Source organism: Gopherus evgoodei, chromosome 6 (assembly GCF_007399415.2).
Source record: "Gopherus evgoodei ecotype Sinaloan lineage chromosome 6, rGopEvg1_v1.p, whole genome shotgun sequence".
In the NCBI taxonomy this organism is placed as follows: Eukaryota; Metazoa; Chordata; order Testudines; family Testudinidae; genus Gopherus; species Gopherus evgoodei.
In genome coordinates this window covers 121,653,977-121,681,665 of record NC_044327.1, presented here as the reverse complement: position 1 = coordinate 121,681,665, position 27,689 = coordinate 121,653,977, and positions in this window count along the sequence as shown.

Genomic DNA, 27,689 nt, shown 5'->3' with positions numbered 1-27,689 from the left:
AGTGGAAAATAAATATCAAGGTCCTGAGGCTGAAGTCACTGGGAGTTATAAGTCTCAAGATCAAGTCCTGAATGGGAAGTGTCCCATGTATAGTAGCAGAACTACATATAAACCAGCGCAAATGATATTTCACATGATATTTCTGGCTTACAAGATGCACACACATAGATCTCTAATACGATAGTCAACACATCTCGGTGCACTGCGCACAACAGTAAAACATCTGGAAATGCTGTACAATAAACAAGGCATTCCCATGCAGATAATCCATTGTTCAAAGTGAAAGCTCACCACAGAAATCTGTAGGGTGGATTTCTTATTTTACTTGGAAACTATTTAAATATTTGAATATTAGAGCAACACAATTACCACTCAAGTCACTCCAGCAAACTAGTCAGTAACAGTGATTGCTTTAAGGGAAATCCATTTCCTGTTGGCAACATTCAGGACAGGAACTATTGAATAAACTAAGCTCTTCCACTCTGTTCCTTTGTCTTCAGCACTGAATCTGAGGATACATCTGATCCTCAAGCTAAGTGAACACTACAAATCTGTCTACGCTGGGGCTATTTGTACTGGTGTACCTACACCAGTGTAGCTGCTATGGTGCAGATATATGATACTGGGGTGGATTACCCTGGTTAGAATTGATGTAACTACCCCAGTGCAAAACTCTTCGGTAAAGACATGCCCTGAGAAAATTGTCAGGTTTACATCTGACATCATTTATAAACCAAGGTCTGTATTGCAGGAAGTTGAGGAGGAGGAAGGATAATCTTATGGCTAAAGGATTGAACTGTGACTCGGAAGACCGGGGTGCTATTCCGAACATTGACACAGACTTCATGTATGACATTGGCCAACTCACCTCCCTGTTCCTCAGTTTCTCCTTCTGTGAAATGGTAATAACACCACTTCCCTAAAGCATGGGTCTATTGAGACGCTATATTCATTCCTTTGACATGCTCTGATGAAAGGCACTGGGAGAAATGCCAAGCAGTACAATTACTTAAGGAACCTACTAAAGAGTCTCAGCGAGGTTTTAAAAAATGGATGCTTACAGGAACCACACTAAATGATCTCATCTTTACAGCTAAGTGGATACATCCAACCCCCCTCAAATTTGGGTGGAGATGGGTGTCCAAACTCTGAAGTGAGATGAGCTTTGCAAATGGCTGGGATGGTACAAAGAACGAAAAGTTTCTATGAAATGATGCAATTACATGGCAAGGCAATGACAGACCTGACACTTCCTTGAGTGTCCCTCTCTAACATGCCCAATCATGGTGGTGTCTGCAGTGTTATAAAATTGTATTAAGCAAATCAGATGTTTGCTATCTTGGCCAACACACTAGGGATTGAACCAGGATCTCCAGAGCTGAAAACGTGATCTGCTACAGTTTGACCTAACACTTTCCAGCTGGGACTGTAACAGACTCATGTCCTTTGTAGACTGGCTCCAAGGGGGAACCCAGTGAGGTACACAACATTCTGACACTTAGAGCATGGCTACACTTGCAGATGTAGAGTGCTAGGAGTTAAACCAGCCCGCGTAGACAGCAGCAGGGAATGCACTGCCATGTACTCATACTGTCAGCTGCAAGTGCAGTGGCGTGGCTACATTTGTGGCACTTGCAGCGGCATTGGGAGTGGTGCATTATAGGCAGCTATCCCCACAGAGCACCTCTTCCCATTCTGGTGCTGAGGCTTGTGAGAAGGAGGAGGGGAAACGCGGGGCATCCTGGGTCCTGTCTCAATGCCCCATGATTCATTGCTTCGCATTTCAGCAATCCCTGTGTTTCCATCCACATTTGGCACCATCTTCCAACGATTTTTGTATTGCATGCTCTGTCTTCCCTTTCGGTCTGCGGGAATGGATCCCGAACCGCTGAGGAATATGTTGATGGGTCTCACCAGCACGTCACGAATTACAGTCGAGTTACTCCTTAAGCTCCAAAGTGACAGCGAGGAGTCTGACGATGATGTCGCCATGCATAACGCATACAACACGAGATTGCTTGTGGCACTCGTAGACACGGTCACCACCATGGAACGCCGCTTTTGGGCTTGGGAAACAAGCACTGAGTGGTGGGATCACATCTTCATGCATGTCTGGGATGACGAGCAGTGGCTGCAGAACTTTCGGATGAGGAAAGCCACTTTTATGGGACTTTATGCTGAGCTCGCCCCTACCCTGTGGCGCAAGGACGCGAGATTGAGAGCTGTCCTGCCAGTGGAGAGGTGCATGGCAATTGCAGTCTGGAAGCTGGCTACTCCAGATAGCTACCAATCGGTTGCTAACCAATTAGTAGTGGGCAAGTCTACCGTTGGAATCGTGTTGATGCAAATGTGCAGGGCAATTAATTGCATCTTGCTCAGAAGAACTGTGATTCTGGGCAATGTGCGTGACATTGTGGATGGCTTTGCACAAATGTGTTTCCCTAACTGCAGAGGGGTGATAGACGGCAGTCATATTCCAATTCTGGCACCAGACCACCTCGCCACCGAGTACATAAATTGGAAGAGGTATTTCTTGATGGGTCTCCAGGATCACCGTGGGTTTCACGGACATTAACGCAGGCTGGCCTGGAAAGGTGCAAGATACACATATCTTTCAGAACACTGGCCTGTTCAGGAAGCAGCAAGCTGGGACTTTCTTCTGGGACCAGAAGCTCACCGTAGGGGAAGTCGAAATGCCCATTGTGATCCTTGAAGACCTTGTCTACCCTTTAATGCCATGGCTCATACACAGGGAGCCTTGACAGCAGCAAGGAGCGGTTCAACAACAAGCTGAGCCGGTGCAGAATGACTGTTGAGTGTGCTTTTGGACCTGGCCGATGACAACATCCCTATGGTTATAGCCGTGTGCTGTACTCTCCATAACGTTTGTGAAGGGAAGGGTGAAAGCTTCACTCCGGGCTGGACGGCTGAGGCTCAGTGCCTGGAGGCTGAATTTGAACAGCCAGAGACCAGGGCTATTAGAGGGGTCCAGCGCGGGGCTGTAAGGATTAGGGATGCCTTGAGGCAGCAATTTGATGCTGGAAGTCACCAGTAAGGTTTGGTCTCTCTGCACGGGAGCGAAGTGCAGTGGTTCCAATGCTAGTAGGCATCTGTGTTTGCTCTTAGGATGCAGTGATAAGCATGTTGCTTTCCCGGGCTACACTATCTTTTACTTAACGCTAAAGCATGTTTCCAAAACCAAAACATTCACTTATTGAAAAGAAACACAACTGCTGGAGAAACACACATGGCATGACACATCTGTGCTGGGTGGGAGAAGGCAAGGGGCAGTGGTGGGGAACGGAACAATCACAGATTTGCGAAGGTCCTGTTATCATATGCAGCCTTTCTGTCTGGAGTGCTGTGCAATGAGTGCTGCATTTCAGGTTAGCTAAAATGTATGGGGATGGGGGTTTGCTCCATGGTTTGTTGCTGGTGATCCGCATTCTCCTGCTGGACCCTTCTTTTGGTCTCCTGCTGTTACACCCCAATGGCCCCCTCCTCCTTGGCACCCTCGCTCACGCCTTCCTTCTCCTGCCTTGTTGAACTGCACTGTGTCCTGGTCATGGCCCCTTTCTATCATGGCCCTTGATATCTGCCCATAAGTATCATAATTCCTATGGCTGGGACTGGAGAGCTTCCTCCTTCCAAACACTGATGAGGTCCAGCACCTTGCCATTGCTCTATACTGGGGATCACCTGGCGCATGGAGGCATGGTCACCTGGAAAGATGTGCTGAGAGCAAACAGGAAGCGGACTTTCAAAATTCCGAGAGAATTTAAAGGGCGGGTCTGACAGTTGGTCACCTGAGGGCAGGGCAGTAGACTTCAAAAGTGATGACCAGAGTGGCTAGAACAGGCATTGTGGGATATTTCCTGGAGGCCGATCAGAGCACATTAATAGACCAGGGTGTCCACACTGGCACCGCGCCACTCCAGCCGGGGTGCAGCAAGCTTTATGCTAGTGGTTCTCAAACTTTTGTCCTGGTGATCCCTTTCACATAGCAAGCCTCTGAGTGCAACCTCCCTCAAATAAATTAAAAACACTTTTTTATATATTTAACACCTTTATAAATGCTGGAGGCAAGCAGGGTTTGGGGTGGAGGCTGACAGCTCACAACCCCCCACGCAATAACCTCGCGACCCCCTGAGGGGTCCCAACTCCCGGTTTGAGAACCCCTGCTCTATGCTGCTCGTGGAGGTGGATTACCAGGGATGCTCCAGACACGGAGTCCAGGCACTCTACATGCCTTGCCAGTGTGGACACCTCAGGAGTTAGGGTGCCTGGGTCTGATTTAATGTGCTTCAGCTCACAATTGTAGCCAAGGCCTTGGACTGTCTTCTTCACCCTATCAGTGAAATTGTGTTTGGTACAAACTCCTTCTCACCCTGGCCCCTTCTGCCACCTGTAGGGCGATTAGTGAAGTGAGGGAAAGCTAATACAAAGAGAGGGCTCCTAACGTTTCTTCTGAAGGTGAAGAGATCTGTGGCAAATGCTACAAATAAAAATACTAAACATTATCCTCACACCAACATTTCAGAAAGTGCTTATTTGAGATTCTCAAATCAGCAGCATTTCAAAAGGCAACTTCCAGCCCTTCCTATCAGAAGCTGCACGGCGGGTGGGGACAGAACACAAGTGATGTCATCTAAGGCTATGTCTACACTTAAAATGCTACAGCGGGACTTCAGCGTAGACACTTCCTACAGTGACGGGAGGGGTTCGCCCACTGCTGTACATAATCCACCTCCGCAAGAGGAAGTAGGTAGGTAAACAGAAGAATTCTTTTGTCGGCCTAGCACTGTCCACACTGGGGGTTGGGTCGGCTTAACTACGCCTGGCAGGCGTCGATTTGTCACTCCCCTAAGAGACATTGTCATGCCGATGTTAATTTTCAGTGTAGCTCAGCCCAGAGTGTAAGGACTAGAGGATGTTGCTCTCTCTCAGGCCTAGTCTACACTAAAAAGTTTGGTCAGTCCAGCTACGTCACTCAGGGGTGTGAAAAATCCTTCCCCGAGTGGCCTAGTTAAACCAACCTAACCCCCAGTGTAGACAGCATGAGGCTGATGGAAGAATTCTTCCATTGACCTAGCTACTACCTCTCAGGGAGGAGGATTACCTATGCCAAGAGGAGAATGCTTCCCATCAGCACAGCTAGGGTATGTCTACACTGGAAGCTTCAAAGCGCTGCCGCAGGAACGCTCCCCAAGTGTGGTCGCGTGCGAGCGCTGGGAGTTAGCTCTCCCAGCACTCCTGGTAATCCACCTCCATGAGGGGATTAGCTCCCAGCACTCGGAGCCTGTCTACACTAGCACTTTAAAGCACTCAGACTTGCTGTGCTCAGGGGGTTGATTTTTCACACTCCTGAGCCAGCAAGTTAGAGCGCCATAAAATGTAAGTGTAGGCAAGCCTGTCTACACAAGCACTATGGTGCTGCAGTTGCGTTTCAAGTGGAGACAAACCCTCAGTGTTTTGGGGCAATAACTGAGGAAGACTCTTTTTTGTTCTCTAATGTTTCATTATATCTTTCAGAGCTGGTTAGGAAATCCAGTACAACAGCTATGGAATGAGTCATGGAATTCTTTGGTTCCACAATACTTGTCTATATGCAGGCCCTATGGTTGGCAGAAGCTGGAGAGAAGCTATGTAGCCTTTTCAAAATGTAGGTCCAGATTTGAGACTTTGACCCCAGTGTGCAGGAGGTGCTTGGCTCTGGAGTTTTGGTATGGGCCTCTCTGTAACGCAGGGTTTACTAGGTTTTCTAAGTATTTGGAGAATACACGCTCGCAATTCTCTGTTCTGACTTTCACAGCAGAAAAGGAAGGAATACTTTGTTTTAATTTAAAAGGGAGGACAGATTTATACAACAGCACAGCGCATGGTAACATCACAACAGTGAGCTCGGCAGCTGCACAAACACAGCTAATCTACCCTTGTCTAATGCTTGTAGCCACAACATAAACAGACATAGACACTGCACGAGGTAATAGAGGAGGTAAATCCATCATCAATGGCCTCATTATACTTAGCACACTGCGCCCACTTTCTGTTTCTGCTAAGCTCCAACTACATTGGGCTACAATTCCAGTCATGTGCACTAGTGACTTCTTGTCCTCACTGTCCGGACTACACCTGGAAAACTGGATAGACTGAGAATACCGTGAGGTTGCTGAAACTAGACATGTTCCACTACACGTAAACTGAATAATGTAGAATACCAGACTGGGTCAGCCAGAGCTGGAATGCTCAGAGTCTGGAATATCCTCTGCCTAGAAACAGGTTCTCTGTGACTCAGTTTGTACTCCTGATGCAAAAGCTAGAAATTAGCCCCACAAAAGGGAGGTTTTATGTAAGTAATACTTTGAATCTACATTGCACCTTGCACTCAAGGATCTCACAGCACTTTACATGCACTGCTTCAGTCTCACAGCTGATACTATTACACCCATATTCCAGACTGGGCCAGAGAATTTAAATCACTTGTCTGAGCTAACAGTGGCAGAACCAGTAATAAAGCCTGGGAATCCTGGCTCCCAGACCAGTGGCAGAACCAGACAGCGACTCCAGCCTTCCTGTCTTCCAGTCCTGGGCTCTAATCACCAATACTTTACAACCCCTAAAATTGGCCCAAGTGCAACAAATAGCCAAAACAGAGACCATTTGTGATATCCAGTCATGATCACCTTAATGGATTCTATCTGCATTGATAGGATATGTACAGCGTGAGGCCTTGATGGCCCCTAATCTGCCTGGGTTTCCCCGGCATCAATCACTTACTGATGTGCTGTTGATACTTGTGAATGACTTGGAAAGTGCTGTTAATGAAGGTGATTTGGGGATGGCTTATTTTATTGTCTTCACGGAAGCCTTCAGTTTGCTGTTGAAAATGGCTTCTAGATAGTTATTAGCTTTCCCCCAGCTCTGCCTCCCCGTGCAGATTAGTGTTATTAACAATCTGACATGGATGCATCCAAATCAGCTCCCCATCCATCAGCCAGACTGTACATCTTAATGACAAATCCAATGTTCACAACAAACAGAGGTGGGTCCACATCACAAATCTCAGGCAAATGCAGATTTCCCCAGGGCTTCAGGGCATTCCTGATCCCAAAATGTCATGACTATAACTCATTGTTCAGTGCCATAAGAGGTATTCACCATTACACTCACATCCTTCCTTTAGGCTCAATGTCCACTATGGGCGGATCAATGATGATCATTATATACATATAATTGTACCATACCACAGAGTCATAGACTCAGAGATGTAGGGCTGGATAGAACCTTGAGAAGTCATCAAGTTCAACCCCCTAAGCTGAAGCAGGACAAAAGAAACTCGACCATCCCTGACAGGTGTTTGTCTAACTTGTTCCTAATAAAACATCCAATGACAGGGATTCCACAGAGTCCCTTGTAAGCCTCTTCCACCCTTCTAGTTAGAAAGTTTCCCCTAATATCGAACCTAAATCTCCCTTGCTGAAAATTAAGCCCATTACTTCTTGACCTACCTTCAATGGACATAGAGAACAATTTATCATTGTCGTCTTTAAAACATCCAGACCCTTAACATATATGAAGATTGTTCTCATATGCCCTCCCCAAGTCGTCTTTTCGCAAGGCTAAACATGCCCAGTTTTTAACCTTTCCTCATAGGTCAGGTTTTCTAAACCTTTCATAATTTTTGTTGCTTTCCTTGTGTCCAATTAGTCCACATCCTTTTTAATGTGTGGTGCCCACAACTGCACAAAATACTCCAGCTGAGATTTTTTTCCAGTGCCTATTAATATACCCAGAATGACATCAGCCTTTTTGCAACTGCATCACACTGTTGATTCTTAGTCAATGTGTGATCCACCGTAGCCCCCAGATCCTTTTCAGCAGTACTACCATCTCCCCATGTTATAGTTCTGCATTTGATTTTTCCTTCTTAAGTGCAGTACTTTGCACTTGTCTTTACTGATTTTCTCTTGTTGGTTTCATACCAGTTCTCCAATTTATTAAGGTCATTTTGAATTCTAATCCTGTTCTCCAAAGTGCTTGCAGGCCCTCTCAGGTTGGTGTCATCTGCACATTTTATAAGCAAACCATTATCCGAGCCAGATGTGCACATGTCTAGCCCAAGTAACTACAAGATAAATTTGCCCTTTTTCAACCCATCCTTTTACTATTCATGCTCACTCACTACTTCATATTTAATATCTGATTGTGAACACTTCTGCATGCTATAATAACTGCATATGGCTACGTGAATAGGATTGTGTGTGTTCATAAATTGCAAGCAGTAAAACAAAATATTACATGAAAATGGCTATGCCTCACGCACACACTTAATTATTCTATTGATTACACTTATGTGGCCTCCATCACTAATATCTGAGTGCTTCACGATCTTCAATGTATTTATCTTCACAACAAGATAGAGTGGTACTATTATCCCCATTTTACAGATGCAGAACTTGAAGCACAGAGACAAAGTTGCTTTCTCGTGTTTCCCAGTCCCAGGCTACTACCTGAACCACTGGACCATGCTTCTTCTCTTCTAGATCAAGCTCCATAGCTGGTGCATATCAGAGTAGCCCCAATTTAAACCAGCAGAGGACCTGGCTCATAGCATTTAATGAGAATGCTCTTCATTCTATTGGATTTTTAAACCAACTTCTAGAATTTAAGAGAGAATATATCCATGAGCAATGGGTGTCAGCTAAACCTGTCCCTATGGGAAAGTTCTATGGAACTCAAGAGAGAATATATCTGTATTAGCAACATTCCCAAAACACTTTCAGAAAGATGAGGTATGGTGTCTTCAGCAGCTTAAGTTCTCTACAGTTCTTCCTTTTGGGGTTTAGCACTTGGGGACAGGACTCAAACTCTTTCAATTCATTGCATGTTTGGAACTAAGAGCTACCAAAGCTCAGAAGAAGCTGCTGGGAGTCTAGCTGAAGGTATGCCTACTGATACTTTCAGTCACAATCCAAGCAGCTTTTCATACTTTCTGTAAAAAGAGACTACAGTTCTCAATAGCCCTTGAGTCTTTGTAATTCCCTACTCCTAAAAGCAGCTGCAGTACATAGCATGTTGCTCGGCCATTCTGACACAAATGGGAGGGGAAAGAGGTAGTATCCTACTCAATTTCCTTCTTCCAATCCCAATCCACAGCATATCTGGATGCTTCTGCTGTGTGATCAATTAATGTTGGCATTTAAGTGATTCATCATTACGCTTCAGAGCTTACACCTCATTGAGATGACTGGCAAAGCGGACGCCTCCCAATTTTCCTCCAGTCTGTCTGTCTGCAGACGCAGGCACACAGCCCTGCCTTGTTTCATATCCGGAGGGTTTTGCCCCTCCTCCCCCCATCATAAAGGAATACAAACAAACCTGAGCCAAATCTCACTAAAGTCAATGGGAGCTTTGCCACTGACGTTAGCAAACTTTGGATCAGCTCCTATTTATTTAAGGAAAGCTTCAACTCTGTTGAATTTGCTGACACTGCCTGAAGTCCTCGCATGACGTTCCAACCTATTTGGCACATCTATTATAACAGACAATGTATTTGGCTGGGAGACATTCCTTGATGTTTGCCAGAAGAAAAATGTTGCCCTTCCCAACCCGGAAGGTGTAAAGCTATTGAGAAATTAAGTTCAACCTTTCCCGGAATGGCCTACAAATATAAATTCCTTGTACAAACCTTGCCTGCTGTTCATTAGAATTACCTCAGCTGCCTCCTTGCTCTGACAATACTCGCCTCTTGAAATATGCACCTAATAATAGTGTTTGCAAGGAAGTATCCTGGAAATTCCCTACATGTTGCCTATTCATATGACTGGCAATGCACAGACCTGTCAAACTGGCACCTTTAATCATCAGTTACTTTAAGTGAGCAGTATCAAGTCTGTGCCTGTGAAATACCCGTGATTCCCAACAGAACTATAAAGGCCCGGTAGAGTTCAATATTAAAGGACACAGTTGCATTTCCTTTGATTTATTACGGGTCTGTAACAGTTGTAAAAATGGATGAAATCAGCCCTCATAGTTAGTCAGAGACTAACCTATGTTTGATGTATTGGGTCAACGCACGCACTCTTACACACTCAGATGCATATGGTAACACACACCCATGCGCCGCGTGCATATTCATAGATGGATAACATGGGTGGCTGGCTTCAGTTTTTTGTGCGTGGCTGTGATGGTTGTATGAGGATTCATGTCAAGTCCCCGCAAGGCCCTAACAGTTAATGATGCCTATAAAGCCTCACGGTGCTTTGTGTGCTCAGTAGGAAGTGTGCGAGCAGACAGGGAGAAACTACAGGCCCCAACAGCTGAGGATTTGAGGGCAGGACAGTTTCGGAGCTCTGCTGGGGATGAATGGTTGCCTGAAATGTCTAAGACAGTGGTTCTCAACCAGGAGTACACATACCACTGAGTGTTCGCAGAATTCTTCCAGGGGGTCTGTCAGCTCATCTAGATCAGTGTGTCTCAGCCTGAGGGTTGTGACCCCCAGGGGGGTAGCAGAATAGGTTTAGGGGGTTCACAAGTGCAGGGTCAGTGTTAGGGGGTAGCAAGCAGGATAATTGCCCAGGGCCCCACTAAACTGTTACGTGCTTGCAGCCCAGGCGATGGGGCTCATGTTTCAGACTCCTGAAAGGGGTAGTCGGAAAATGTTGAGAACCACTGGTCTAAGAAACACTTAGCACGTGGGGGGAAGCTGAGAACGCAAACTACTTGGCAGGATCATGGACTTATTGAAGGCGACCTGCAAAGAGGGAAAAAAATGCAGCTTTGTGCCCTTTTTAGGTATTTTGGATTTTCATGATTGCCCGACCCTTCCTCACAGGTGCACCTCCACTCCTCGTCTGTCCCCATGCCTCACCCCAGATTCTTGGGCATCGTCCATCAACCCCACTGTTCAGGGGCTGGCATGCTTCTCGCCTTACTCAGGGGTTCAGGAAGGCTCCACTCATCAGGGTTTCTACCTCTATTTAAGCTTACAGCTCACCCTGGGTGTAGCCTATCTCCGCTTTCTGCTTCTCAACCTTCTTTCAGGCTGTTTCCACCTCCTCTCCTCTGTCTCCAATTAGCTCTTTGGGAAAATCCCCAGCTCTTCCCTAGCTGGGTCTGATAACTACATGGAGCCACCCGATCTCCAGCCAGTCAGGATCAGATGTGTGTGAAGGTTGCTGACCCGTCATAGGCTGAAACCTTGAAGGCAAAAGCCAACACTAGGGCTTTTACCAGCATAGAAATGTCACACACACGAAAATCACACACCAAACTGATATTACCGTAGCAGGAAAAGTTTCTAGTGCACAACTGGCCTAAGTCAAACAGCTGTATGAACAGTTGGGAGAAAAGGCATCTTTGGTAAACTTTCTATGCTCTTTGCACGTAGGGGTCAGGAAAACACACAAATCACCAGTGAAACCTCAAGCAAAGCTAGGGAAGAAGAGACTTGAAATTCCGGGTGTTTCTAAGGCAAAAAACACAAGCAGCAAAATCAATTTCTTTTTAAAAGACAAAAACTAAACAATAGTTCTAGGTCTCCTTCAAAAGGGCCAGAAAAGGCACATTCTCATTTCCTTTCATCCTGAGGCATCTAGGACAGGGGTGGGCAAACTTTTTGGCCGAAGGGCCACATTTGGGTATGGAAATTGTATGGTGGGCCATGAATGCTCACGCAATTGGGCATCGGGGTGTGGGAGGGGCTGAGGGCTCCGGCTGGGGGTACAGGCTCCGAGGTGGGGCCAGAAATAAGGAGTTGAGGGCGCAGGTGGGGGCTCTAGGCTGGGGCCGGGGGATGGAGTGTGAAGGGGATGAAGTCTCTGGCTGGGGGTACAGGCTCAGGGGGGCTGGAGATGAGGGGTTGGGGGTGCAGGAGGTTGCTCCAGGTTGGAACCAAGGGGTTCGGAGGGCGGGAAGGGGATCAGGGCAGGAGTAGGGGTGAGGGAGGGCATCAGGGGTGCAAATGCCAGACGGCGCTTACCTCAAGCAGCTCCCAGAAGCAGTGGCATGTCCCCTCTCCAGCTCCTATGCGGAGTCTCAGCCAGGTGATTCGGCACACTGCCCTGTCTGCAGGCACCACCCCTGAAGCTCCCCCTGGCAGTGCTTCCCAGCCAATAGGAGCTGCGGAGCCCATTGGCTGACCCTATGCATAGGAGCCAGAGTGGGCACTTGCCACTGCTTCTGGGAGCCACGTGGAGCCATAGCATGTGTGGAGCAGGGCAAGCCCCAGGCTAGATGCCAGAACGGGGCAAGCCCCAGACCTCACTCCCTGGCAGGAGCTCGAGGGCTGAATTAAAATGTCTGAAGGGCCAGATGTGGCCCCCGAGCCATAGATTGTCCAGCCCTGATCTAGGAAGATTCAATCAGTCTGACAACATTATTGTCCAAAGAGATGGAAATAGAAGATTTTGCATCATAGTGTAATGGGCCAATTCTTATCTCAACACACCGTTCCACTATAAGAAGGGGTTTTGGTTTTTTTTTTGTGTCTTAAGCCATGCAAAGCTGCTCCCGTTAACAATGGTGGCTATAGCTACGCAATTGAAATGCCTTAGTCTTCTGTGTACTGCACCTTTAAATCTTTGAAAGCCCTCTCTGTCTGCAAAACTCAGCAGCTAGTCCCTCTTCTCAGAGCTACTGCACAGAGACAAGAGGAGACGGACATACACTGTATGTTCTCCGTGGGAGACTTGGGTTTTGTTCTTTCTTGATGTTTTCCTTAGTACAAAAAGAAAACGTGTTTTAGACTTAAAGTTAGTGCTATCTCTCTGTGAATAGAAATGTCAACTGAAAACTTTCCTCCCATCAATAAGTAACAAAAATGTACACAAAAGGATCCTGTGCAGTATTGGCTAACCCCAATCAATCAAAAATCATGAATCAGGCCCCCCAAAATCCTGAGATCAGCTCATAAATCATGAGTTTTTAAACATAATACAGCAAAGTTTCTTTTTATTTGCCTCTGCTGTTGGAAACTTCGTGGGTCATATTTTCAAGCTGCTCTCCACAACGACAAAGGCTAGAAACTTATTTTAAAATAACAACAAACAACAAAAACCAGCAAGCTGAGATTCTTACACTATAATGATGACCAAAGAACGTGGGGCTGTAAGAAACGCTCCAAACATTGTGAGATGAAATCACAGCCTGGGAATACTGCCAGCATCATGTCTTTTTATGGTACTTATGTGTAAAAAAAGGATAAATCCTTTAAAATTATTCATCTAATTTGGTTTGCGGGAATATAGTCCGCTCAGAACTCTGCTCTGCAGCAGAAGGAAAAAACACACAAAACATGTCAGCGATTAAAATTCCACTTTTACAAACTTGATCTGAAATTGCCCAAAGGACATGGAAAATAGTGTGGCTTTGAAGATGCTCACATATCTCCCCGACTGCTGTGGATGCCTGCGTTTACGAGCTCCTCAGCCGTGAGATTATGTAGACTTCCATCCTCCTCATTCCCACCCCTACATGTATTCTTTAAGTAAGGGGAGCAAAAGATAAAGACAGGCTCAAGTTTATGGATGTTCTTTAGGTCAATAATTTATTGATTACAGACTTTGAGGTGGAAAGGTTGATCCTTCAAATGGCAATTGGCGCCTGCAAGATTCGATTTAGGGGAAGGAAAATAATTTAAAATTAATTTTCACTTCATGTTTTGGTTGGGAGAAACTCGCAGGAGAGCAGACGCCAAGGACTCTTCAGCTGGTTTAAAGGTGCTAGCAAACTGCCTTGCTTCAGAGAGAAAATTGCACTGTGGATCCACCTCACTTGGGTCTGCTCTCCCTCCCAGCAGTACAAAGGAGTTTACAAAGCCCAAGCAACTAAACACAAGCAAGTAGACTGTGCCCTAGTGGAATACAAACACTAGATCAAACATTGGCCCCCGTAATAACTGTTGGTCACTACTGACCTGGGTGGGATTGAAATCAGTGACAGAAGAGGAAGATGCTCTACCCTATTATCCAGTACAAACTGCTCAGATTTTTGTGTTACCAGGCAAACTGTTTAATGCAGGCTGTCTTTAAACAGTGTCTCATTATATAAAGCAATGGCAAGAATCTGCCTGGAATACTGCATACAGCCCTGGTCATTTCACTTCCCAAAATATACAGCAGAAATCAAAGGGGTCCAGAAAGGGGGTAATAAAAGTGATTAGAGGCTTGATGGCTTTATTAATTGGGACTCAAATGATAAAGAACTAAAGGTGGGTAATGTAATTAATGCAAATCGACATGAATTTATGGCAAATAGATCCTGTCAAACTAACTTGATATCTTGTTTTGATGAGATTACAAGTTTGGTTGATAAAGGTAACAGTGTTGCTGTAATATAGTTAGATTTCTGTAAGGTATTTGGCTTGGCACTGCATGACGATTTGATTAAAAAACTAGAATTATATAAAATTAACCTGACACACATTAAATGGATTAAAAACTGGCTAACTGATAGGTCTCAAAAATGTAAACAGAGAATTGTCATCAAGCAGGTTTGTTTCGGGGGGTCCCGCAGGGATTGGCACTTGGCTTATGCTATTTAACATTTTTATCCCTGGCTTGGCAAGAAATATAAAATCATCACTGATAAGGTTTGCAGATGACACAGACATTGGAGAAGTGGTAAATAATGAAGAGGACAGGTCACTGATTCAGAGCGATCTGGATCATTTGTAAACTGGGAGCAAGCAAACAATGTATGTTTTAACACAGCTAAATTTAAATGCAGACAAAGAACATAGGCCATACTTACAGGATGGGGGATCTATCCTGGAGAGCAGTGACTCTGAAAAAGCTTTGGGGGTTGGTGGATAAACAGCTTAACATGAGCTCCCAGTGTGACGCTGTGGCCAAAAGAGCTAATGCGATCCTGGGATGCATGAACAGGGGAATCTCAAGTAGCAGTAGAGAAGTTATTTTACCTCTGTCTTTGGCACTGCTGAAATACTGTGTCCAATTCTGGTGCCCATAATTCAAGAAGGATGTTGAGAAGATGGAGAGGGTTCAGAGAAGAGCCACAAGAATGATTAAGGATTAGAAAACCTGCCTTATAGTGCTGGACAGAGCTCACTCTCTTTAGCTTAACAAAGAGAAGGTTGAGGAGTGACTTGATTATAGTCTGTAAGTACCTGCATGGAGAACAAATATTTAATAATGGGCTCCTCAATCTAGCAGAGGAAGGTAGAACACGATCCATTGGCTGGACGTTGAAGCTAGACAAATTCAGCCTGGGAATATGGTGCTAATTTTTAATCGTGAGAGTAATTAACCATTGGAACAATTCACTAAGGGTTGTGGTGGATTCTCCATCACTGAACATTTTCAAATTAAGATTGGATGTTTTTCCTAAAAGATCTGCTCTGAGAATTGTTTTGGGGAAGGTTTATGGCCTGTGTTATACAGGAGGTCAGATGACCACAGTGGTCTCTTCTGAGTTAGAATGAGGAGAGCTCATTGAACAAATAAGCAGGGATGTGATTGAGGTGTACAATATACTAAAAGGGGTAAAAAAAAATAAACTCTGTCCTCTTCCATACCTCTTTCATAAGACGTGAATAAGGAGAAATTCAAGAACTGACAGGCAAGGAATATTAAACCAATAAAAGGAAATAGTCTGTTATAACATGCAGTTAACCTATGGAACTCACTGCCACAAGTTATATTTAAAGCCAAGAGGATTCAAAGGAAGATCAGACATTGACATGCATGATGACTAAGGTTAAGGTTTTGTCACCATTAAGGTAAAAGTCATGGACAGGTCCTGGGCAATAAACAAAAATTCAAAGGAGTCAGTGACCTGTCTGAGACTTTTACTAAAAGTAACTGGAGGAAAGGGGTTGGGGGAGAAGGAATGACAGCTGGAGTCCCATAGGGAGGGACTGGCAGCCCAAGCCCTGCTGCAGCGGGGTGGGTACACACAGCTCCAGCTCCAGCCATGGGAGGGGCACACAGCCTTGGCTCCAGCCACTGACAGCTGAAGCCAAAGAAGTCACAGAGGTCTGGTGAAGTCACGGAACCTGTGACTTTCATGGACCAAACCATATTCTTAATGATGAGCACATGTGTGCCTCCATTATCTAGGAGGATAAAGCCTCTGGGCTTCAGGGAATAAGCCAACCACGATGGAGTTTTTGTTTGTTTCGTTTTTTTGTTTTGACAATGTGGCATCCTTTGCCTCATTACTTCAGATGCCCCTGATGCCATGGGCTGATATAAACCCTCAAGTCCAACCTTCCTCTCCTCTCTGCAGAACTGACCCTTTCCAGAGATGATATTTGTCATCAGGCAATGGAGGCTGTTGGACCAAGCGGTGGTTGTGACTCTGCTGGGGCAATGTAATTCGAAGAAAGCTCCTTGACTGCAGTATGGTAGACACTAAATCCAGTATAATACACTGTGTTGTTGATATAATAAACTAAAGCATGTCACTCAGACCGAGACGTTCCTGCTTTGTTGAGAACATGCTGCTCAGTGGCACATTGTAAAATGAGTTCAAAAACCATGAGCTAGCCCACAAAATAGCAGGAGTTTTTTGTTTTTTTCAAATCATGTGGTTTCTAAGCCAGAGTGCCTCTGGGGCTCTTTTTGTCTTCTTGTGTCACAGTCTTTAGGATTCACATCTTCAAGCTTTTCTCTACAACCCTGAGAGCTAGAAACTTACTTTTTATTTTAATGAAAGCTGAGATTTGCACCTAATCATATGACTCCAGGAGCTGGGGGCTTGAAGAGGAAGTACCAAATATTGGGAGTCATGCAATAAAATCATGAGAGCTGGCAACGCTGCACCAATCACAGAAAACTCCTCCCTATGCCTGAGAGACGCACTGTGAAACACAGCTGAAAACACTGCACTAGAATATTAGCCATTTCCACGTTTGGTTCAGGGAGAACTGGTGCTGAAAGCTATTTTCAGCCTAGTTCCATAAAGCAGTGTGCAGGCAGCGGTTAGGAGGGCCCAAGTGCGCTTGGTTGGTTGATGGTGCTCTCTGGCAGCCTGACCTGAACCTACTCCTACTCGTCCCAATTAGGCAAGACCCCTTTCAGCTGAAGTGTTAAGAGTCCTAAACAGAACTGAAGGATCTGGACACAAGGCCTGGGAGGTAGGAGGTGATTTAGCCAGTAAATGGGGCCTGCCTTTTCCACACAGCCCGCGGGTATCTAAAGGCAAGCAGGACAAATTGAACAACACTGACACATGACAGCATAATGGAAACCAGCCAGGTATGGAATTCTCATTGGCCAATTATATTTCCATCATTTCTTCAGCCTGTTTTACAAAGCCTCACGCAAAGCAATGGCTTATTTATAGTCTCCCCCTCTCACCACAGGCTGTATGTACAGTTAAAGTCTGCTGAAGCTCAGGGCAAACATTCCATAAATAGTTACTATTTACCCACCTATTTTGACAACAGCTTATTTTATACACGGAATTATTCCTAAGCTTTACTTGGAAGTCAGGCGTATCGTTCTAAACCAACTGTGCATGGGATGGAGAAGCACTGAACAGACACACATCATAGTGAGGCTGGGCTCCTAATGCTCTCCACTAGGTTTAAAATACACTGATCTGAAGGGTGGCAAGTTTTGATCAGTTAAGGCCCACCACTCAGCAGAACATTTCAGGTAGTGGTCCGAAAAGAGTAACTCCTTGTACTGTAAAACCTGCATGAAATCTACAGAGAAACTGGAGGGCTATGGGTTCTAATCCAAAGTCCACTGACGTCCATGGAAATCCTCTCATTGATTTCAGTGGGTTTTGGCTCCCTCCACCCCTTGAAAAGTCAGAGAAGTTGGCAATGGGAGGTGGAGTCTCCAAACTCTTTGGTTCAAATCTGACCCAATTTATTGCTTGGCTATGAAATGAGATGGTGGATCCACACCATTCAGACATGAATTGTTCACCCTTGGGGGAGTTCTAGCAGAATGACTAAGGCCTGAGCAGAAACAGAGCTACATGGGCACTTTCAGACAGGGTTCTCTCTAGAGCAGGGCTGAAGCACATTAGCCAGGCAACATATAGGAATCTTGCCTCATCAACACCTAGGCCATGCTTGTCCTGGAAGGAGAGGACTTCAGTTTTCAGAGATGTCAATCCAATACTTTACACCAAAACTGTGTAAGCCAATTAAATTAGCTATTTTTCTTCCTTTGCATCCATATATCTACTCCTGTTTATCACTGCTGCTCATTGTGGTACCTTTAGTGAAGATGGGACTGGCAGCGACCACTGATTTTTCTAAGGCTCTGCTTACATTAACGGCATTTCTACTGGCATAACTATAACATTATAGTTACAGTGCTGCACAATGGAACTGCAGATGTGTAGCACCAGCGTAAAGCAGGGTTTACACCATTGCAGTTTACTCCAATATGAATATTCTTAATGTAGACAGGACCATCTTCTCTGAAGTATGCCACACTCCTTTTGGTGCTATTAGATAATAAGATAAATCAATCATAGAATATCAGGGTTGGAAGGGACCTCAGGAGGTCATCTAGTCCAACTCCCTGCTCAAAGCAGGACCAACACCAACTAAATCATGATAATCATGAACAACAACAACAACAATGAATTGCCACTATCAGAAACCTGATTCGAAGAATTACTCTCATTTGGTCGGGAAAGAGAAAAAATACCATGAGCTCAAATTTCAGAACAAATATTTGCAACAAGCTGCCACTCGCAGACCAGCTACAGCCCAAGCAATTGTCAGGAAATCATTTCCAAGAAATAAAATCATGCTCTGCTCATGGACTACTCAGGAAGAGAACAAGAGGCAAAATTTCCGGAATGAATTAATAATAATAATAGCAGCAAGCACTTTTCATTGGTAGATCTCAAAGCGCTTGACAAGGGCATTGTGAATTATTCACGCAGCTCTATTTAGGAACAACAGTAATATTGCCTGAAGGTTCCCACAGCACTTTACCGATGTCTATGTAAAGATCACTCCCCCACCACGGAAATGCAACCGGCTCTGGGGTACACTGTGTCAGCCCCTCTGCCTCAACAATACTAATCAGGCATAGGATCTTTTAACAAAGTGCAGGTGGAATGAATGGAGGTGGAATATAAATTACGGATGGTGGAGGGAGCTGGCCAGGATTCTGGGGTTAGTACCACATCTCTTCTGAAAAGGGCTATAGGAGTTTTATTATGAACACAGTCAGGATCGCTAATTTACCTCTCCCTCTAAGAGATGCCGCCTCCACCAAGCGCAATGTCCCCTACTGCAAGTCTTGGGCATTGGGTCAATACTGAGCAAGAGGGGGAAATGCCAGAATCTGTAGCACCAATCTCTAACTCTCTGCAGCCCCTGGGTTCCTCTTCAGCATCTCCCATTGTAAAGCTCTGGATGATGCAAATCCGCCAGGTTTCAGCAATAGGCTGGAGGGAGATTATACAGGAATTAGGGTGACCAGATGTCCCAGTTTTATAGGGAGAGTCCTGATATTTGGGGCTTTGTCTTATATAGGTGCCAATTACCCCTACCTCCTGTCCCAATTTGTCATCCTTGCTATCTGGTCACCCTAACAAGAATGGATGGAGATTTGAAACTGGTCACCTGCTTTGCCTGGCACTCCTTCCTCATCCACACCCTGCTAACAGCATGGGAGAGCTACTGTCTGCCCTGGCACGTTCCCCCCACATCTGAGATGATTCCTGGCCTTGCTCCTCCTGGCAAAGCGAGGAGCTGGTGGTAGGGGCTCAGCAGAGGGGCTTGGCTCTTAGCTCAGGGCACCTGTTTTGGGCAGAATGGAGAGTGTTGAAGCTGGGTGGTTGGAGGCATGGACTCATGGCAGAGAGCACACCCCAACATTACCGGCAGGAAGAAGGGGGCAGGGCCATGCCCCTCATAGACTCAGACTCTAGGACTGGAAGGGACCTTGAGAGGTCATCGAGTCCAGTCCCCTGCCCTCATGGCAGGACCAAATACTGTCTCGACCATCCCTAATAGACATTTATCTAACCTACTCTTAAATATCTCCAGAGATGGAGATTCCACAACTTCCCTAGGCAATCTATTCCAGTGTTTAACTACCCTGACAGTTAGGAACTTTTTCCTAATGTCCAACTTAAATCTCCCTTGCTGCAGTTTAAGCCCATTGCTTCTTGTTCTATCATTGGAGGCTAAGGTGAACAAGTTTTCTCCCTCCTCCTGATGACACCCTTTTAGATACCTGAAAACTGCTATCATGTCCCCTCTCAGTCTTCTCTTTTCCAAACTAAACAAACCCAATTCCTTCAGCCTTCCTTCATAGGTCATGTTCTCAAGACCTTTCATCATTCTTGTTGCTCTTCTCTGGACCCTCTCCAATTTCTTCACATCTTTCTTGAAATGCGGTGCCCAGAACTGGACACAATACTCCAGTTGAGGCCTAACCAGCGCAGAGTAAAGCGGAAGAATGACTTCTCGTGTCTTGTTTACAACACACCTGTTAATGCATCCCAGAATCACGTTTGCTTTTTTTGCAACAGTATCACACTGTTGACTCATATTAAGCTTGTGGTCCACTATGACCCCTAGATCTCTTTCTGCCATACTCCTTCCTAGACAGTGTCTTCCCATTCTGTATGTGTGAAACTGATTGTTCCTTCCTAAGTGGAGCACTTTGCATTTATCTTTATTGAACTTCATCCTGTTTACCTCAGACCATTTCTCCAATTTGTCCAGATTGTTTTGAATTTTGACCCTGTCCTCCAAAGCAGTTGCAATCCCTCCCAGTTTGGTATCGTCCGCAAACTTAATAAGCGTACATTCTATGCCAACATCTAAATCGTTGATGAAGATATTGAACAGAGCCGTTCCCAAAACAGACCCCTGCGGAACCCCACTTGTTATACCTTTCCAGCAGGATTGGGAGCCATTAACAACTACTCTCTGAGTACGGTTATCCAGCCAGTTATGCACCCACCTTATAGTAGCCCAATCTAAATTGTACTTTCCTAGTTTATCTATAAGAATATCATGCGAGACTGTATCAAATGCCTTACTAAAGTCTAGGTATATCACATCCACCGCTTCTCCCTTATCCACAAGGCTCGTTATCCTATCAAAGAACGCTATCAAATTAGTTTGACACGATTTGTTCTTTACAAATCCATGCTGGCTATTCCCTATCACCTTACCACCTTCCAAGTGTTTGCAGATGATTTCTTTGATTACCTGCTCCATTATCTTCCCTGGCACAGAAGTTAAACTAACTGGTCTGTAATTTCCTGGGTTGTTTTTATTTCCCTTTTTATAGATGGGCACTACATTTGCCCCCTTCCAGTCTTCTGCAATCTCCCCCGTCTCCCGTGATTTCCCAAAGATAATAGCTAGAGGCTCAGATACCTCTTCTATTAACTCCTTGAGTATTCTAGGATGCATTTCATCAGGCCCTGGTGACTTGCAGGCATCTAACTTTTCTAAGTGATTTTTTACTTGCTCTTTTTTTATTTTCTCTTCTAAACCTACCCTCTTCCCATAAGCATTCACTATACTAGATATTCCTTCAGACTTCTCAGTGAAGACTGAAACAAAGAAGTCATTAAGCATCTCTGCCATATCCAAGTCTCCCGTTACTGTTTCCCCCTCCTCATTGAGCAGTGGGCCTACCCTGTCCTTGGTCTTCCTCTTGCTTCTAATGTATTGATAAAAAGTCTTCTTGTTTCCCTTTATTCCCATAGCTAGTTTGAGTTCATTTTGTGCCTTTGCCTTTCTAATCTTGCCTCTGCATTCCTGTGTTATTTGCCTATATTCATCCTTTGTAATCTGACCTAGTTTCCATTTTTTATATGACGCCTTTCTATTTTGTAGGTCATGCAAGATCTCGTGGTTAAGCCAAAGTGGTCTTTTGCCACATTTTCTATCTTTCCTAACCATCGGAATAATTTGCTTTTGGGCCCTTAATAGTGTCCCTTTGAAAAACTGCCAACTTTCCTCAGTTGTTTTTCCCCTCAGTCTTAATTCCCATGGGACCTTACCTATCAGCTCTCTGAGCTTACCAAAATCCGCCTTCCTGAAATCCATTGTCTCTATTCTGCTGTACTCCCTTCTACCCTTCCTTAGAATTGCAAATTCTATGATTTCATGATCACTTTCACCCAAGCTTCCTTCTACTTTCAAATTCTCAACAAGTTCCTCCCTATTTGTTAAAATCAAGTCTAGAACAGCTTCCCCCCTAGTAGCTTTTTCAACTTTCTGAAATAAAAAGTTGTCTGCAATGCAGTCCAGGAACTTATTAGATAGTCTGTGCCCCGCGGTGTTATTTTCCCAACGTATATCTGGATAGTTGAAGTCCCCCATCACTACCAAATCTTGGGCTTTGGATGATTTTGTTAGTTGTCTCTGTTGACTTCAGTAGACTGGAAGGTGGCTCAGCACTCCACAGGGCCAAGCCCTGAGTTCTCATGGCTAATGACTACAGCTTGCCTCTGAAGTGGTTTCTCTCCTGGTGTGTGTAAAACAAAGGCAGCAGGAAATTACCGTATTTGTCTGAGTTCATGAGCAATAAAAACAGAAGAGGATTGGGCTCACTCAGTGTTTGCATGGAGACGGATTAGCCATGAGATCAACCCCAGGCATCCCAGTGCATAGTTACTGTAATGACCGTGCCATCATATAGTACGTCTCTTGCTTTTTCAGACTGAAGATCCTTTTTAAGAAGAGAAGCATCTCCAAGGATGTCATGGAACATCGGCTTATGGGATGCAAACAGCAGCAGCAGGAAGTAGACAGATGTTTCCCGTTTAAATCTCCCAGTGTTTAATAAAGTTCTTTTGTTCTTTTTTTGTAGTAACTTAATTTTGTAAATGAACAGAGGGGACATTCATTTCTAACCGGGGATAAAGTTGCTGGAAACGTCACCAGCCAAAGGGCAAAATAAAAGGAAGATGTTTCCCACATCTGAGCTCCAAGCCATAATCTGTGTGCACTGTCACAAGTGAGGAATGCCTGTTCAGAATTCCACATAATGCTCCCCTTATTGGGATGCTAGCTCACTGTCTGACTTTTAGATGACATTACAGGAGCAGGAACAATCCACGAGGCAAACACATGGCTAAGCATTAAGGGGTTCTCTGCTGTAACCCCATATGCTACATTCCCACCCGCAAGAAGGAAGTCTCTCTCTCCTAGGAATTCAAATGACTCAGCCTTTAGGGCAGGCAGCCCCTCTAGGAAAGCAGATGGCTAAGGCTGCACCATTGCAGCTCTGTTTACCCTTGTAAATTAAGAACTTTTTAGCTATGTCGCCACCACATTGCACAGTCGTCTGTAATGCCACAGATGGGCCAAGTGGCCAGGCAGGGCTCAGACCACTCCCTCTGGCAGGCATATCCAGTGGAAACCCAGGAAGGATTCCAGGGGTGGGGCTTTCCTCCTATAGAATGAGCAGCAGTTCCGAGCCCCACAGACTGCCCAGATGGGTAGCGTCTGCATACACCATTCCCCACAGTTTGGATCCAGGGTTTTGGTTTGGGCCTGCACATAACATTGGAAGTCACAGGCGAAAACCAAGACTTTACTGCTCATGAAGGAAAAGTCTCTTTCTAGTGACTCTGAACTATCTTTAATTCCTATTGGCTTGGGAAATGACTGAGGTGATCCATTATGTACTCTGAATTCTCAAACCTTGGCCTCACTGGGTCCCTACATGCTGTTCCCTAGAGATGCTCCAGCTCCTCATGCTGCCTAGAAGGCTCTTTTTGATGTTAACTTTTATTTTGTTCATTTGGAGCTAATATGAGGCTCACAGATGTGTGTGTGGGGTGGGGTGAGGTAGTACCAGCTACCATCCATCCCAGCAACCCAGATACATCAAAGCCTCCTCTAGAAGGGCAGGGAGCTATGGCTGGGGAATGGGACGACCAGAAGCAGGACGGTGAAGGCTAGGGAAGATTCACCTGGGTGGAAGGGAAGACACATTAATTCTCCAAGACCCCCGTAATGCTGAGGAGGACTCCTCTTTCTAGGGATTCCAGGGGCAGTGACTAGGTGGGGTGAGGGAAGCCCTGGCAGCCTGATTCCCATGCCCCTGTATTGTCAGAGATTTGGAGAGAGCTGCTGTGCACCCCAGGGCCAATGCCAAGGTACTGGACTGGAAAATTTCTTACTGATAGCAGCACCTCCCACAATTCTTGACGTCTGGGTTGCTCTGCTCACGGTTGTAGCTCCCTACAGCATGCTCAGAGTCGGCCTCTGTCCCCAGAAGCTGAGCCTGGGCAATGAGCCAGCCACCCCTCCCCAGCCCGGTTCTCTCCCAGGCAGCTGGCTTAGCTGCATAGTCAGAGCAGTGACCAGGAGTGACTCCGTCTCACTCCCCACCAGGGCCTGGCTGCGTGACTGTGCCGGGCTGGGGGGGGGCGGGGAGCCGGCACAGGGGAGGACAGAGCCTCTCCCCCCCTCAGGTAATGTGGGACATGGGTCCTGGGCTGGGGACGGGGCAGGGAGGAGACATGTGGGGAGGTCACGTCTTCCCCTTTAGCTGGTTGCCTATGGATTCAGTTGTTTCCATCACTGAGAAAGTGACGCACACAGTGGCCCTCTCCTGCCGCATGCTCCTCCCCTGTTCTATGGAAGCAGTGGAAGCACACTCAGGGCACTAAAAAACTGGTTACTTCCCAGGTGTTGCTCATGTCTAGAGTGACCAGACAGCAAATGTGGGGGGTAATAGGAGCCTATATAAGAAAAGGACCCAAAAATCAGGACTGTCCCTATAAAGTCGGGACATCTGGTCACCCTACTCATGTCCATTCCAATGTAAGTCTGTACGCCCCGAGCACTGCCACCGGAAAGTTTTGCTCTCAGTGGTATCCGTTAGGGCGGCTCTGGTGCCACCTGGAGTCATGCCCTCATAGTGCTGATATATAGGGCCCCACCGCTTCCCCAGTTCCCTCTTACTGCCCGTGCTGGTTGCTGGAACTGCTGCTTGTCCTTGTGTTTTCCTGCAAGTACCTATCTCCGTGGACTTTGCTGATTTATCTAACGTTCAAGTTTCAGGTAGTTAGTTAGTAGTGGACCCTGTTTACTAGGGTTAGCCCTTTCCCTGCACTGGGGTGTGCCTTCAAGCCATGTGTGTCATGTCGTAAGCCGATGCCAGTTAGTGACTTACATTCCATTGCCTCAAGTGTCGGGGTGAGGCCCATGTGTGGGAGCGTTGCAGGATTTGCAAGAGTTTCAGGCCCAGAACAGGGGAGGACAGGGACACTAGGCAAGCACACTCCTACATTGGAATGGACATGAGCAAGAGCTCAAAGAGCTAGATAATTCAGAACGATCTAGAAAACAGATATAGTCTGAATTAAAATAAATTCATAAATGGATTCAGGGAAATTCAGAGCAAAAAGGCGTAGTTGCTGTGCGTATTTTCCAATAGCAGCCTCAACAACCTACTTTGTTTCCCAGGCACGTGCACCGTGGATTCGAACAGGAACAACTCCCTCACATGCTGCTCACTCTGCTACCTCCTTTACTGCTTCAAGTGCCTGGAATAAACTCCTTAGATTTTAATTCCCGCCTAGACAGTATAGACACAAGCTTGCTTGACACTAGTGCAGATGTTCTCAGCCCCACAGCCACAAAGAGGCATCAAGGGTTCAGACTGTCCTGCCTTTCCATACCAATAAAGGGGAGAGGGTCAGGGCCCTGATATGAAAAAAGGGGCTGCAGCACAAAAAGGTTGAGGACTACCGCGCCAGTGTACATTGGGGGTGGATGACAGGGGAATAATGGATGGAAGGTCCATGCTCAACAGGAGAAGGGGGAAATCTGCAACATGTGCCAGGTGGGGCTAAGATAAAGCGAGAGACATCCTGACTCGCCAGGGGGCTGAATGTATCCGCAGTTCAGAGCTCCTACACCACACTACACAGCACTGATGCATGAATAGGAAATGTCTGGCTATCCTTTCAACCTATCCCTGTTGGCTTGGGACCCAATGGCTGCAAGTTTGGCAGCACCGTTTGAACTGGTCCTGCAGTTCACGTGGCAAATTAGGGAAGCCCTTCGGGTGAGGTTTGTCCGCAGACCTGCGGGTAGATGGTTTTCTAGTGCAATCTGAACTTCTAATGTGCTGAAGGCACTTCACCCCAGGAATCACAATGTAGCCAAGGAGCTGGTTTACCAGGATTTCCTGGCACCTAGGCTCTTCCCCAGGCTAGTAGCTCAGAGTGCTACAGCACGCAGGGTCTGAGCCTGTGCATGGAGAACAGACTAGATGGCTTCCATGAGAATTTATTCCAGTCTTGCTTAGGGCACAGGTTCATCTCCCATCTTGGTGGGCTGATTATTCTTTAAACAAACAATTGAGACAAAGAGAAGCTATATAAGAGGGAATGGTTGGAGTATGTGTGCGTGCGTGAGACACAGATACACTGTGTGTGCGTGTCACAAATACAATGACAAGAGCAGCAGGTTGTGGAATCCCTTCATTTGAGGTTTTTAAGAACAGGTTAGACAAATAAATTAGAGCTATGGATGGTCTAGGATTTACTTGATCCTGCCTCAGTACAGGGGGCTGGACTAAACTACCTCTCAAGGTTCTTTCCAGCCCTATATTTCTAGGATTCTATAAAACCAAGATAGTTACAGTACATAGACAAAACCCCTGTTCCCCCTTAAAGCTGATGGGCAAGTCAATGCGTTAATAAAATGAAGGGCGATCTTGCGGTTAAGGACTTTGGAGATCTGGATTAAATTCCTGGCTGCGAAACAGGCTTCCTCTCTTTGACCTTGAGCAAACCAATTAGTTGTTCTGTGCCTCAATTTCCCCATCTATAAAAGAGAGAAAATCCTTCCTTTCTCCCACCCTTTGTCTGTGTTATCTACTTAAATGGTATTTATTGTGTATATGACAAGGGGGTCTCGATCCCTGTTGAGGCCTCTAAATGCTTGTATAACACATATAAATAAAAAATAAGCAGCAACCTGCAAACTGAATTTGCAATCACCCTGCACAGTAGCAGAGGACTACAGAAACTGGTAACATTAAGCATGGGCGACACAAATGCCAAGGTAAGTTGTTTCCTTCCCTGCATTTCCTCAGTGTGGCTTCATTTCTGTCTCTCCAGTCTTTTTTCAAATTTGCTGCAATAGGTTAGAAGTGTTCAGAGGGGGATGTTAGGGGATGTGGTGCTGCTCTCCTGTCCAGTCCTGCTGAGGGGATGGAGCATAATGGATGTTTTTGCAATGAGGGGCGGGGGGAATACAAATTAGACTCCTGCTGCCAAGGTGTTTACAGAATGGAATGAGGAATGGCTCCAAAGCAAAAAGTGCAAGTTTTGCAAAAACAATGAATGGGCATGTTTAACACAGCGATGTAGATCACCTAGCATCCTAAGCAGCCTATAACATTACAGTACTGAAGAATGTGTAAACCGCCCCTGGTATTGAGAGTATAAATGTTCAAGTGCCACTTCCACAGTCAGCTCTTAAGTGACTGATTTTTAAAATTAAAGTCTTCATATGTATGTAATGTAAAGGCTGGGGAGTAGGAGATCGGAGCTTTCAAATGAATGTAAATGTAAGGTCCTGCCCCCTTGTGCTGGTTGAAGGTTGCATGGCACTCTTCACTGCTCTGATGTTCAGTCCAGGATGGAGCGACCCCTCAGTTTGCACACTGCTTGATAAAACACTTTGGGATGAAAAGCATTAACTGGTAAGATCATTTGCTATTCTTAGGTCACAGTTTGAATCCAGACCAGGT